Raw genomic sequence first — 14,984 nt, 5'->3', positions numbered from 1 at the left:
CACAGTATGACCCGACCAGCAGGGCCGGGGTGGAAAAGAACTGTAAAATGATCCCCCGGGAAAAGTAGAGACCCTAAATACCAATATACAAACTGCCTGTGATAAAACCCTTTTCTCCACGACCTTTTGATAAAACATGTAACCTCCATGAAGATGGCAGAGTGTATGTGATCATGTGGCATTCTGGTTGAAATACCTACATCCCCGTAGCTATGCGTAAATGGTAGAAGTGTCCCGGGGTTTTATGTTATATGTTTTTCCGAGAAGAATGTACTCCAAGGCCCTATGCCATAACTGAACTAATGCTGCTAGAGTGCAAAGGAAAATAAGTGCAATCGCATCGGGAGCTCATGCCAATTATGTAAGAAAACGCATAGAATATATTCGAATGTTCAAGCTCGCCATGTGTCACTGCCATCAATATCATTGGCCAGTTGTTCCTGCATGCTCCACCAACCTTAATACTACCTCGCTTATCGTGCATGCATAAAATATAACAAAATGTCATGTATGTCAAATACTTAGCATATAGTTGATAATAGCAACATTGGTATAGGTAACACATTTTGAAATGGCCATGTAAAGGTATTAAGAAAGTAGACATGTAAGCTTTGAAGAAAAAGCTCAACGAGTATTGTAACTGGATATGAATTATTATGTCTTTTTGTATAACCTGCAGACGCACAAGGAAAATACCATTGTGGGCATATCCAAGGCCACTTCCCCTCCCTCCCCAGTGACGCCTGCCAGATGAAAGGCAGAGGCCCGGGATGCTCTGCCTCACCTCCCCCAATTCGGCTAGAGCCGCTTCGAGCATTCACGTCCCCCCGCAGCTCACATGGCCACGGCCAGCCACCTGCATTCTTTACAACCCGGCAGTAAAGCCCAGTCATAAACGCAGGCCAAAAGGTGCCCTTCCTCAGGCCCCACGACCCACCAGCTCACCCCAGGTTAATGGCCCCTGTAAAATTAGGACACTCAATATTATAGCAACACTGAAGGAACACATTCATAATGACTTCTAACGAGCCATGATAACTTGGACAGTTTTACCCCATGCCCTGAGACCCAACCTCGTGACATATGATACCCGGTCAACAGGATGATGGTAACCATGTATTGATGTATTACCAAAGGATCCCACTCTAGGTGCATTCCTCCTGTGTTGCGTTAACCTGGAGAATAACCTATTGTAGGATTTACAGGGGAAAATAATATTGCGGTATTGAATGAATGCGGTGTGCGTGGCCTTAGGGCAGAAAGCCAAGGAAGACGTTCATCAATGACACTGGTCACGCCTGGCACAACAGCGCCGCCGGATGAGCCCAGCTGACCTGCCCGGCCCACGTTGGCAACCAGTGACGTCCACCAACCACGGCAAACCACATCACAGCTGCACCTATAGTTAGTCGTCGCCACCCAATCCCCACGAACATGTGCCCCCTATAGTGTGTAGGTTCCTATGACGCATTTTGTAAATATATACGCCTGTCTTTGCTACTGTCAGACAGAGCGCTCGCGGAGTTTGCAGAGTCCTTTGCATGCCCTATTTTGACTTATATAAACTCCCATTAAGCTCACCCGCACTTTGTCTTAGCTTTATTCCCATCTTCGGAGAGTCCATTATTGTCTCTCATTGTGGGGGGGATCGTGCTATCTGGGGACGCTCGCCTTCAGTGGTGACCCCGACAGCGTGATTATTTTTCCTTAAATATATCCCTACCGTCCCCTTTGGCACGAAAATCTCTGGTCGAAAAGGGATTCGCACGGTGCGCCGGCTCCGGTAGGCTGCCCGCCAACGGCGACCGGTACACTCAGAAGTGCGCACTCAACAGAGAGAGGGTACGGGATCCCGGTTGAAAAATCCCCTTTGAGTACCGCTCGCCGGAGCCGGGGCTGACCGTTGAGCGTACGGCAACACTGCCTGGACGGACCCAGTTCGGAGACTCTCGGTTCAAGACGGGCACGTGAGTATTACGTGTGAGCGACCATAAAGGGAGCAGGGGAGAAAAGCAGGACAAGGAACAAGGGTGTTTGAAAAGGGGACACTTTGAGAATACTAAGAACCACTCTAGGCTTTCTTTACTTTTTCTCTGCATATGGCCATTAGGATTAAGAGGTGAAAAGAGATAAAGAGACGGGTACCTAGCTCCGCGAGGGGATAGAAGGCGGCGCCGCATAGTGCTATCTTGACTAGTACTGGGAATATATGAAAAAGTGAAAATAAGATAAAGGTGTCTGGTAAAAGGGAGACACAGTGAATACATTAGTAACTGCTATTCTTTCTGTTCTTCTCTCTGGGTTTATGGGGAAAAAACAGGGTTAGTACCAAAAAAAAAAAAAAGGGACAACTAGCCAGGAAGAAAGGGAATACAAATTGAGCTGTGAACAGAGTGTTGCCTATTGATGTGTATGCATCACATGTGTCAGAACATATTTACCAAGATGAATGTGTAAAAGTGATAGAGAGTGCATAATTATGGTGTGGTCATGGTAAGTGTGACCAGAAGAAATTTTACGGGGAAGAGCCCGATGCAGTAAAATGACTATTTTTTTTTAAATAAATGTGCTGAAGATATTGGTGGTGAATAAAGGGTGGTTTGCTTTTGTATTTGCCCCCGAAATTATAAGGCACAGAGGCTGTGCACGCCCATTCTCATATTGCCCAGGTGGCGGAAACACACACAGGTCCCCACACGTAGAGATACACAAATACATAGATATATCTAGTGATATATATGTATATATATATATATATATTGTTCAATATGCATATATATATATATATATATATATATATATACATATCAAACAACCACGAACCATGGGGGCAGAGACACCATTAGCCCACATTTGTAAGAATCTACCTGGGTATGCTGAACATATTAAGAAATATAACGATCAGTGGATTACAGAACTAAAGGGGGAAGGGTTACCCCAAATATGGCCAGAAGGGGGATCGTTTGACAAGAGTGTCCTAGATATGGTAGCTACATGCATTTGTTTAAAATACAAGGGGAAGCAGTTACATAATAGGAGAGAAATATTAGATCTATGGAGATTGTTTGAAGAAGTACTCCCTCCCAAAAAAAGGGAGTTAGGTACTGATTTGCCATCTACCACTGACAATCCATTGCTGATACCAAAAGAAGACAAGGTGTTGCAAGAAGGGGAATCACCAGTAGAGGTAACTAGATTGTACCCAATACTAAATAAGCCAGTGCCCGCAGAGGGATTCAGTGACCCAACATATGTACCCCCAACAACAGTCACTACGACTCAAGGACCAAAGGCACCCCCACCGTATGAGAGCTATAGACAGAGCAACCATGTAAGTACATCCACAGTAAATATAGAGAAACTAACAGAAGACTTAGAGTCTAGGCTTTCCGTAGCAAAAGATGAGCTCTCGAGGATAAAAAAGCATATGTGAACAGAGTGGGGCTAACGCTGCTCGGTCAGAGCTGACATCAAGAACACAGGGTCATGATAAAACAATTGAAGAAGGGTGGATGAAGGGGGAGATACTGTTCAGAATACAAGAAGAACCAACTCGAATAATTGAACTAGAGGAAAGGGAGGAGCATACTGACAATGAGATAATGGCCACAGGAGGTAGAGAGGAACTATGGTGCGATATAGAAGAGGACTCAGAGGAAGGTGCAAGATTAAGTATGGCGATGGAAGGAGGAAATGAGGGGATGGATGGTGCATGTTCAGGAAGAACAATGGAAGAAGAATGGACAGGACGACTAAGGAATAGGTTGGGGAAAATGACGCCTCTAGGAAAGAATGGAATGAAGGTGAGTACAGATAAAACAGCAAAGGGGAAGTTACAACTCCCACTAATACACCGGGGAGGAGGGAGGCCGAATTACATACCCTGGGCTCAGATGGACAAGGCCAATTTCTTAAAGCTATTACCACCGTTATCAGGAGGGGCAAGCAAGTGGATATATGCATTTGAGAAGCACACAGCCGGGGTACCACTAGCAATAGGTGATGTGAAGAGTTTGCTAGTATCGGCGGTTGGGGATCAAACTGACAGAGTATGGGTAAAGGCTGGCTTCCCAGAGGTAACGTTAGACTGCGATCGCTATGATGGTGCCTCGTTTAACACAGTACGTGCAAGGGTGTGGGACGCATTAAGAGAGACATTCCCAGACACCCCAGATTTGCAGTCAGTCATGCAATGTACGATGAATGATGGGGAAGATGCTATGGATTACATTTTTCGGGTCCAGGAGATGTGGAGAGCGGAAACGGGCACGCCCTGGTATCAGTCAACCTCATTATTTTACTTTATAATAAAGAGAGGGCTCCCTAAAGAGGTACAAAAGGCACTTGACAAAATTGCAGGTATTGAAGCGAAAGGGTGGCCCGAAATACAGAGCATAATAGTTCACCACTGTAAAAGAATAAAAGAGAGGGAAAAGGAGATAGCGTAAAAAAGATTGGCAGACGAAGCGAAGTTAGTACAAACAAAACTGGTGAAGGCCGCTGCAGCAGTAGCCGCGCTCCCGCAGCAGGGAGGGAGAAGAAGAGGAGGAGGGGCTGGTAGCAATACAGGGGAGGATGGCAACGAATTGGGCAGTAGCAGGGCAACTACAGTGGAACGAGCAGGAGCAGAACGGAGGTCCGCAGTGGCAAGATTGGGCCCCTTGAGGGGGACGAGGTGGGTACAGGGGTCGCCAAGGGGGTGGACAAGGGTACGGGGGAAACGGGGGAAATGGATGGCAAGGTCCCAGGGGTGCGCAGGGAAGCTGTTGGAACTGCAGGAGGTGGGGGCACTTTTCCAGAGAGTGCAGGAATAGATCGAACCACGGATTTCAAGAGAAGGAACACTATGGTAACCCCCACCCAGGAAGCCCATACGCTCTTCCAATGGGACGACAACAGAGGGGACAAGAACCGGGGTATGCAGAGCAAAGGCAAGTGCACCATTACAGAACACAGAATCACCCACAAAAAAACAACAATATGCACTACACCCCAGGCAACCCTTTCGCAATGAATGCCAATGGAGCACCAGCCCCGGCCCCCTATAGTGGTCTGTCAGTAGTTTCAGGAAGCGTCTTCAGCCAAAGGGGGACAATGAGACAACCAGCATAGGACAGCCCACAGAGAACACTTGCGTGTCCTGTTCTATCTACCACCTACGATGCAGCGGAGGAACCATTGGTAGGGGCGCAGATAGGAGACCAGCAGTTCATATTTATGGTAGATTCGGGAGCCGAGAAATCATGTATCCGTGAGGGCCGGTTTCCGCTATCTAACCGGAAGTTAGAGACGCAGGGGTTCTCTGGGGCTGTAATTGAAGTTCCTTACACAGAAGATTTGGATGTGACAGTGGGGGGTAAAACGGTAAAGACACCCTTACTGTATTATGAACAATCGCCAATAAACCTGCTTGGAAGGGACCTTCTTAGCAAGCTTAACATGACAATATCATTTACAGAAAGAGGGATAGTGTGCTCAACCCCAGGAATATGCCCATTACGCATAATGCTGGTGGTACATGCCCGGGCAACAGCACCAGAAATACGCGGCATGCCAGTGGAGGACAGAATGTTCATCGAAGGATTAAAAACACTGGCCCAAGTAGTCCCCAAGCTAAAAAAGTTAGAGTGGAGGATACCAGCAGAATTTATCTTCCGCCCAATAGTGCGCCCAGACATAGCACCAGGTTCAGTGGTATCCCTAGACCTGCATGCTGTACAGGTGTCAGCAAAAAGGATTGCAGTAATTGGGATGGACATAGACGGGTGTGAATGGCGCACTGTACTGTGCATCAATGCTGATATTGCCCTACGAGACTTATCTGATGAGGATCTCTTTTCTGATTCGGAGAGTGATGGCGAGATAATAATGGAAATAGCAATGCCCTGTGACATTTTGATTCAGACAAGACAAGTGCCCGTCCAGTTGATGGCAGTGGTGGGAATGCCACCATCCTTTTTTGATGATGACATGCGACTGGTGCCAAACAATTTGTGGACAACAGGCCCCCATGATGTAGGCTTGTTGCATGGAGTGACACCAGTGGTAATAAAACTCAAACCAGGGGCAATTGTGCCCCGAGTGAAGCAATACCCATTGTCCCGCGAAGCTGAGGAAGGGATAAAAGAGACAATAAATGCATTGCTAGCACAGGGGATAATAGTGCCCTCAAACTCCCCATGTAACACCTGTATCTATCCGATCAAAAAAGCAAAGGGAGGGGCTTGGAGGATGATCCAGGATTTACGCCCCCTAAATGACGTCATACAAAAAGAATTTCCTTTGGTCCCGAACCCTGCATCCATACTGTGCAGTATCCCAAAACCGGCATCATATTTCACAGTGGTTGATTTGAAAAATGCATTCTTCTCCATCCCCTTGGTGGAAGAAAGCAGATACTTGACAGCATTCACACTAGAGGGAAAGAGATACGAGCACTGCAGGCTACCTCAGGGGTACTGTGAAAGTCCAAGCATATTCAACCGCATATTACACGAAGACCTGGGTAATTTGTCAGTTGAAATCACGATCATTCAGTACGTAGACGATTTGCTTGTCTGCGCACAGAGTGAAGAGATGTGCAGAAGAGACTCAGTTACCCTCTTGACGCTGCTGGTGAATAAAGGGTACAAAGTGGACAAGGGGAAGCTACAATACTGCCAGTCAGAAGTGCTGTACCTGGGACAGCTGATATCAAAGGACGGGAAGAGAATAATACCTGACAGAGTGGAAGCAATAAGGTCACTGAGAGAACCAACCACAGTAAAGGAGATGCAGACATTTTTGGGCATGTGTAACTATTGTAGAGCATGGATACTAGATTATGCAGCCTACACCAGACCATTACTGCAAGCACTCAAAGAGGCCCAGCAAGAGAATAGGAAAATAGAGTGGTCAAAAGAAATGAGTGACTCGTTTGGGTCGCTAAAAGAGCTGATCTCGAGTGCTCCAGTACTCGCCAATCCTGATTATGAGTGTGATTTTTACCTGTTCTCACATTGCAAGGGAACTCTTATGACGGCTGTACTGACACAAAAGACTTCCCTGGGACAAAAACCATTGGCCTACTATAGCGACACATTGGATACAGTGATGCAAGGTCACTTCGCGTGTGAGCAATCTTTCGCTGCCGCCGCGTTCGCCATTGAGAAAAGGGCCACAATAGTAATGGGGTGCCCTGTCACGTTGTTTGTGGAACACTCATTGTTTGCAATACTTGAAAGATCAAAAAGTACACTGACTACACAGCGGGCAACTGCCTACGAGATAATACTGTCCATCACCAATATTCATGTAGTGCGATGTAGGACAGTAAACCAGCAACATTCATTACGGAACAATGAACACTAGAGGACATACAAGAACACAATCGTGCAACAAACACAGGAGAAACAGGGGAGGGCACGGTGGTGTGTGAAAATGCCCTGAGCGAGGGAGAGGTGTACTTTGTAGATGGGTCAGCGTCAATTGACATGGACACAGGAGAGAAACATGTGGGACTAGCAGTAGTGAGGCTAGAAGAAGGTGAGTATGAAGTGTTAGTACAATATCGCCTTCCGTCCCATTTCTCAGCCCAAGCAGCAGAACTTATCGTCCTAATGGAAGCATTACATGCAGCTAAAGGATGTGCAGTAACAATATACACAGATTCAGCCTACATGGCAACCACCGTACACGGAGGTCTAGCCCGGTGGGGGCGGAGAGGGTTTCGAAGGGCGGATGGGACCCCAGTGCAACATGCTGAACTGTTGAAGGAACTGATTGAGGCCCTGAAAGATCCAACAGTGGTAGCAATAGTGAAATGCCAAGCACATACGTCCAACACCGACGTTGTGTCTTTGGGGAACGCGGCAGCAGGCGCTGCTGCCAAGGAGGCTTTGTATTTTGAAAGACATGGAACAGGTGAATACCTCTTGCAGCACCAGACGAACGAAGAGCTTCCAGAAGGATACAATGCCATGCCCATATCACAAATACTAGAGCTACAGGAAGGTGCCAGTTGTGACGAAAATATGGTGTGGGAAAAAAGGGGTGCAGCCAATCGGCAACAGACTTATTGTGGCGCCAAAATAACTCAGGAAAAGTAGTAATGCCCATCAAACTATTAGAGATAGCATTCCAACAATTACACTTTCCAGCGCATAATACTAAACAACACATTGCGGCAGAGATACAGGAAGATTGGTTTGTGCCATGTCTTCAGGAACACATATCTAGATTGACAATGGAGTGCACGACGTGCCAAATATATAACTCTGGGATGACCCTACTGACACTCAGGGGGACAATTCCAAAACAAACAGGGCCCTTCAGAGAACTGCACATCGATTATGCAGACATGGGGGAGAGGTGTAATGGGGCGAGCTACATGATAGTGGTTGTATGTCCATTTTCCATGTGGGTGGAAGCGGGTCCATTTGCGCGACCTGATGCTAAGAGCGCTGCAAAGTTCCTAGTGAGGGAAGTGTTCCCGCGCTGGGGAATTTGTGACGTAATTTGCTCAGACAACGGCACTCATTTTGTGAACGAGCTCTTCAAGGAAGTGACTGCGTTATTGGGAATAAAGCATAAACTCTGCTCGATTTATCATCCTCAAAGTAACGGTGTTGTCGAAAAGATGAACGGCCTGTTAAAAGGGAGATTGTCTAAATTGTGTTTTTCGTTGAAGAAAAACTGGATCTACTGCTTACCCCTTGCACTGTTTGAGCTGAGGAACCAGCCGAGCAAGGATCACCATCTGTCCCCACACGAAATAGTGACAGGGAGACGGATGCACACAGCACATTCCCCACTGCGCCAACACTCAGATGCACACAAAAGCGCCACACTATTAGGAGATGAATTCACAGAGTACCTGAAGAAGCTAACTAGGGCACCGCGTGCAATATCAAGGCAGCTCTCACCACCATTCACAAGGGAAGAAGGGAACACAACGGTGTCCTTTGTGGAACCTGAAACACAAGTACAATTAATGCCAGGAGAGTTAATTTACGTCCGGAGCTTTGTGTGCCGGTGGAATGCCCCAAGGTTCCATAGGCCGTACAAAGTAGTATTTTGTACACCCACAGCTGTAAAAGTGAAAGGGCTCAGGTATTGGATACATTTGACGGATGTGCGGAAGGCATATAATCGTGTGCAGGAAGAAGTGGATGGGGAGGCACAGACAACAGCAAACCAAAATAATGAAAATGATGAGTGAACATGAACAGATGAATGGAGGAGTGTGACTGATAGATAAAGCTGTTAACGAAACATTTTTATTACAGGTTATTGATCGAGATAAATGAAAAATATATATATATGTTAAATTGAAAATAACGGTGTAAAATATATGTATTGTCTGCTCCCTTCTCTGTGCAACCCCCCCCAACCATCTCCCTTTTTATGACCTCCTGGTACATACAGTGCCAACATGAATGTTTACATGCACGTACTTAATGCACTTTTATATCTCAAACAGGAACTACCATGGCAACAAACGGGCAGCCTGCAACAAATAGATTGATTAGATATAGAGATGTTTTAGCTGAGAGGTGTAGATATTCGTTGTCTGTATGCATTACATTATTTTTTACAATACTGTTTGGCTTGGTTACTTATTGGTTTATAGCGTTCATCTCTATCGAGATGAACGAGGAGGGAGGGAATAACGGGATTAATGAAACAAATGAAACTACAACTGCAAATACTAAAGAAGGGGATTTTTTGGTGTGGGACGGATCTAAACTTGTATGGGGATATTACACGAAACCGGCCAATGTTGCTATCTCACCAAATGAAAGAATGCAGGAAAAAATGCGAAACAGCACAACTTCCCCGCCAAAAGCCTCTGATTACAATGCCCACAGTTTAAATGATTGCAACCCTTCTGTTATATCATGGCTGTACAACACCCCCACCAGCGTGCCCACCCCCACAACATAGAAAACACTGCTTGATAGCATAAAGAAAGAGAATGAAGAGATGACAGTGAGATACACAGCATTATACGATGAATGGGGAAAGGGGGGCGAAGGGAAGAAAGGGGGGTCTAGAGTGTCCCTCGCCCATGAAGCCGGGAGATATCTTAGAAATAGAAGGAGGAGAAGGGAGGTGGGAAGGAGAAAATAAGACGAGTATTACGGGTTGGGACTTGACAAGATGGAAGACCCACGGCACCCCCAGCAGACAAATAAATGGTATGCAGACATGAGTGCAACTGCAAAACAAACAACAAATGAGAGTTGCTATGTCTGCTCCCTCATTCCCCATGCCTCAGGTACACCCAAAGTATTGCTGCCAAAAGAGTTGCCTATTGTGGATGCCCAATGTCTCCTTCATCTCACGTTGTGCAGAATTAAGAACAACTTCCAGGCACACGAGGTAACGTTTAAAATGCTGCAGAATGAGAAGACCTGCTACCCGAAAGCGGAAGGAGTGATATGTTTGGAAGAACCATTCTTTATAATACAAGGGACATTATTTTCAGAAAATAAGTGGAAAGATGAAGAAATAATGTGCAAAGCTGAAGCGCTGCGAGGTGTGGCACCAGAGAAACTGAGGTGGATAGAGAAAACATGCACACTAGTATGGAAGGAGCACATCTCAAAATTGACCTGGGTGACGGCCATTGAAAAGCCCTTCAAGCTACAGAAAGAAATAAACTATGAACTGTGTTTCAAGGGAGACGGGAAAACTATCATGGGGGTAAACAAAAAGTGCAACAAGACCCTCACCATCCCGGATATGAGAAAAGGAACAGCAGCCCTCATGGACACTTTTTGGCTATATGGCAACCAGGCATACCTACACCTCCCACAATCCTGGAGCGGAAGCTCTTCATTGGCCACCCATCATTCTGCACTAATGGTGATACCGGAGAGCCACATTGATGGGAGCAAGAAAATGCGAGAGACCCCTCAGCAGAATGAGGCCCAACCAACTGCAGAATCACAAGTATATGTCCTGTCTTTCGGTTATAAGGGGGAGATGCTGTCACGGAACAGACGATCGTCAAACTACATATCAAAAGCATCCTCAGAGCTACTGGCACAGATCCCAGACAGATATCGATTATTCAGCTCTGCAGAGACTTTCTTCGCCTCACTCATCCCCAGCATCCAGGCACAGGCAAATGCAAAATGGCTCCAAATTACACGCTGGGAGCTGATCCAGCTGGCAAATGACCCAGAAGAAGGATTTAACGTAATAAAAGTGGAACTGCGAGCACTGCAGCTAATGACCATGCAAAATAGGTACGTTTTAGACCTGCTAACAGCGATGGACGGAGGTGTTTGCCGAAAAATTGGAAGTGCCTGCTGCACTTTCGTACCTTGCGAAGATGCAGATAATGGTTCCTTATCCCACGTGATCGAAGCCGTACATAACCTAGGAGAAAGAATGAAAATGGAAGGTGGAGCAGAAGCAAGCACATGGTTCGACAACATCTTCTCCTGGGTTCCCTTCGTGGCTGGGAATGACTGTTAAATTTCTGATGCCGGCAGTAGTGTTCCTCCTTTTTATTTTTTGTATGGGCCAGGTGGGTCTTCGATGTTGTGCAAACGCAGTACCAAATGGTGCAATGATGATGGTGACAATGGGCAACACTCGCGGTATGATACAAAATATGCAGGAAGTAGAGGTACAAACAGGAGCAGAAAACACACCAAGATTCCAGATGGTGCCCATATACCACAGCGGGGATGTAGTAGACAGGCTATGGCACACTACAATTAAAAAGCCCCATGAACTCGAATGGTATGAGGAGGTGTCGGTGGATTTGGAAGGGGATGGAGGTTGTATATATATGACCTGCAGCCCAGACGAGTATGCTAGAAGTGGAGAAAGCCTGCGAGGGGTGTGTAGGGCATGGATGCCCATAAAAGGCACCCCTGCATGGGATGAGGCTGTAGCTGAAGAAGAAGAACGCAAGAGGTTGAGGGAGTTACAGTATTCGTTACTTAAGTAACGAAAGGGGGGAAATGTATGGGAAGATAGGTCCAAGGGCCCCCCCTCTCCTGCAGCCCCCCCCTTGTGGAGTCCATGGCTCGTCAGGGGTCCCCCTGCCACCAGGGCCCAGGTGGCGGGTGAACCACGGGCTGAAACATTGACCAAACGTGCTGTATTACGCTAGGCCCTGGAAGCCATTTTGTGAAATCAAAATGGCATGAGCCCTGTGCACCGCAGCACGGCCCCCACCCTTGGAGAGTTCTCACTTGTCCCCGTGGCTGCAGCTCCCTGGCAGATCCGCTGAGAGCCCGTTCCCACGACCAGGCGGACATGAGCGAGTGCTAGAAACAAACACTGTAACATTCACCTTCCGCAGAGTATCACTGTCCACAGTATGACCCGACCAGCAGGGCCGGGGTGGAAAAGAACTGTAAAATGATCCCCCGGAAAAAGTAGAGACCCTAAATACCAATATACAAACTGCCTGTGATACAACCCTTTTCTTCACGACCTTTTGATAAAACATGTAAACTCCATGAAGATGGCAGAGTGTATGTGATCATGTGGCATTCTGGTTGAAATACCTGCATCCCCGTAGCTATGCGCAAATGGTAGAAGTGTCCCGGGGTTTTATGTTATATGTTTTTCTGAGAAGAATGTACACCAAGGCCCTATGCCATAACTGAACTAATGCTGCTAGAGTGCAAAAGAAAATAAGTGCAACCGCATCGGGAGCTCATGTAAATTATGTAAGAAAACGCATAGAATATATTCGAATCTTTAAGCTCGCCATGTGTCACTGCCATCAATATCATTGGCCAGTTGTTCCTGCGTGCTCCACCAACCTTAATACTACCTCGCTTATCGTGCATGCATAAAATATAACAAAATGTCATGGATGTCAAATACTTAGCATATAGTTGATAATAGCAACATTGGTATAGGTAACACATTTTGAAATGGCCATGTAATGGTATTAAGAAAGTAGACATGTAAGCTTTGAAGAAAAAGCTCAACGAGTATTGTACTGGATATGAATTATTATGTCTTTTTGTATAACCTGCAAAGGCACGAGGAAAATACATTGTGGGCATATCCAAGGCCACTTCCCCTCCCTCCCCAGTGACGCCTGCCAGATGAAAGGCAGAGGCCCGGGATGCTCTGCCTCACCTCCCCCAATTCGGCTGTAGCCGCTTCGAGCATTCACGTCCCCCCACAGCTCACATGGCCACAGCCAGCCACCTGCATTATTTACAACTAGGCAGTAAACCCCGGTCATAAAGGCAGGCCAAAAGGCGCCCTTCCTAAGGCCCCACGACCCACCAGCTCACCCCAGGTTAATGGCCCCTGTAAAGTTAGGACACCCAATATTATAGCAACACTGAATGAACACATTCATAATGACTTCTAACGAGCCATGATTACTTGGACAGTTTTACCCCATGCCCTGAGACCCAACCTCGTGACCTATGATACCCGGTCAACAGGATGATGGTAACCATGTATTGATGTATTACCAAGGGATCCCACTCTAGGTGCATTCCTCCTGTGTTGCGTTAACCTGTAGAATAACCTATTGCAGGATTTACAGGGGAAAATAATATTGCGGTATTGAATGAATGCAGTGTGCGTGGCCTTAGGGCAGAAAGCCAAGGAAGACGTTCATCAATGACACTGGTCACGCCTGGCACAACAGCGCCGCCCGGATGAGCCCAGCTGACCTGCCCGGTCCACGTTGGCAACCAGTGACGTCCACCAACCACGGCAAACCACATCACAGATGCACCTTTAGTTAGTCGTCGCCACCCAATCCCCACGAACATGTGCCCCCTATAGTGTGTAGGTTCCTATGACGCATTTTGTAAATATATACGCCTGTCTTTGCTACTGTCAGCCAGAGCGCTCTCGGAGTTTGCAGAGTCCTTTGCATGCCCTATTTTGACTTATATAAACTCCCATTAAGCTCACCCGCACTTTGTCTTAGCCTTATTCCCATCTTGGGAGAGTCCATTATTGTCTCATTGTGGGGAGGATCGTGCTATCTGGGGATGCTCGCCTTCAGTGCTCACCTTGGTGCTCTGTAGCAGATGTAGGATTCAACCGCTGCTGGTATCTGTCTCCCAGTTACTTCACTGCGAGTGCTGGCCCAGTCCTGCTGCGGCGCACTGGATGCCGATAAGTGAAGGCTCCTACTTTTTGATGTGCTTTGTAGCAATGTCCAGCACTTAACGATGTCCAGTGCTTTATAGCGATTTCCAGTGCTCCATAGCATGTCCAGCGCCTTATGATGTCCGGTGCTTAACAGCATGTCCAGTGCCTTGTGGTACTATCTAACGCCATCTATTTGTGTTCACTAGTTGTGGTTTGCCCCTTGTTGCTGTGAAAAGCCTTGCCCCCATTTTGTAACTCGCTAATATGGCTTACCTGGTGTCTTGCAGGGCTCCGGATCGCTGCCAGGGGGAGAGCAGGAGCGGGAGCTGCAGGGACAGCTGATAGCTGCCGCCGGCTCACTGCTGAAGGTAAGCAAAGGTCTGAGGGATGGCAGGAGGTGCTGGAGGAGCTACAGGCTCCGTTGTGGACTCACGCGTGTTTTTCATTCTCTCTAGATGCCGCAGCCGCAGATACACAGAGGAAACTCACGAGCCGTGCAGGTGGGAGGAGCAGCAGCGACGACTTCAGGCTTCACATTGGATGTAAGCACATGGAGGTACGGAGGGCAGAGAAAGCATTACGCTACCTGTCTCTAACAGCTGGAGAGTACACTGAGCACTGGTGTGGCCCAGGGCGGGGCTTATATAGCCCTGGTCTGCACCCAGTACCAGTAGACGGCGAGGGATACTTCTGGAGAGGGTTTGCCAGGAGCCATCTTGGATCATGCCTGGTAACCCACTGTGGGGGCCGTTTTGGAGGTGTCATGTCCACTACTATACTAGAATCCCTAGTACCCAGATGCATGGGCTTCAACGGTGATATGTGAAAGACTGGGTGTATACGGAGTGTAGAGGGTAACTTCAGTCGTATTGCCAAAGGATTGATGATGGCTTTTATGGGGTATG

This window comes from Ambystoma mexicanum, chromosome 8, assembly GCF_040938575.1.
Source record: "Ambystoma mexicanum isolate Mex_15411 chromosome 8, UKY_AmexF1_1, whole genome shotgun sequence".
NCBI classification, from domain to species: domain Eukaryota; kingdom Metazoa; phylum Chordata; class Amphibia; order Caudata; family Ambystomatidae; genus Ambystoma; species Ambystoma mexicanum.
Note: the sequence above shows the minus strand (reverse complement) of the source record.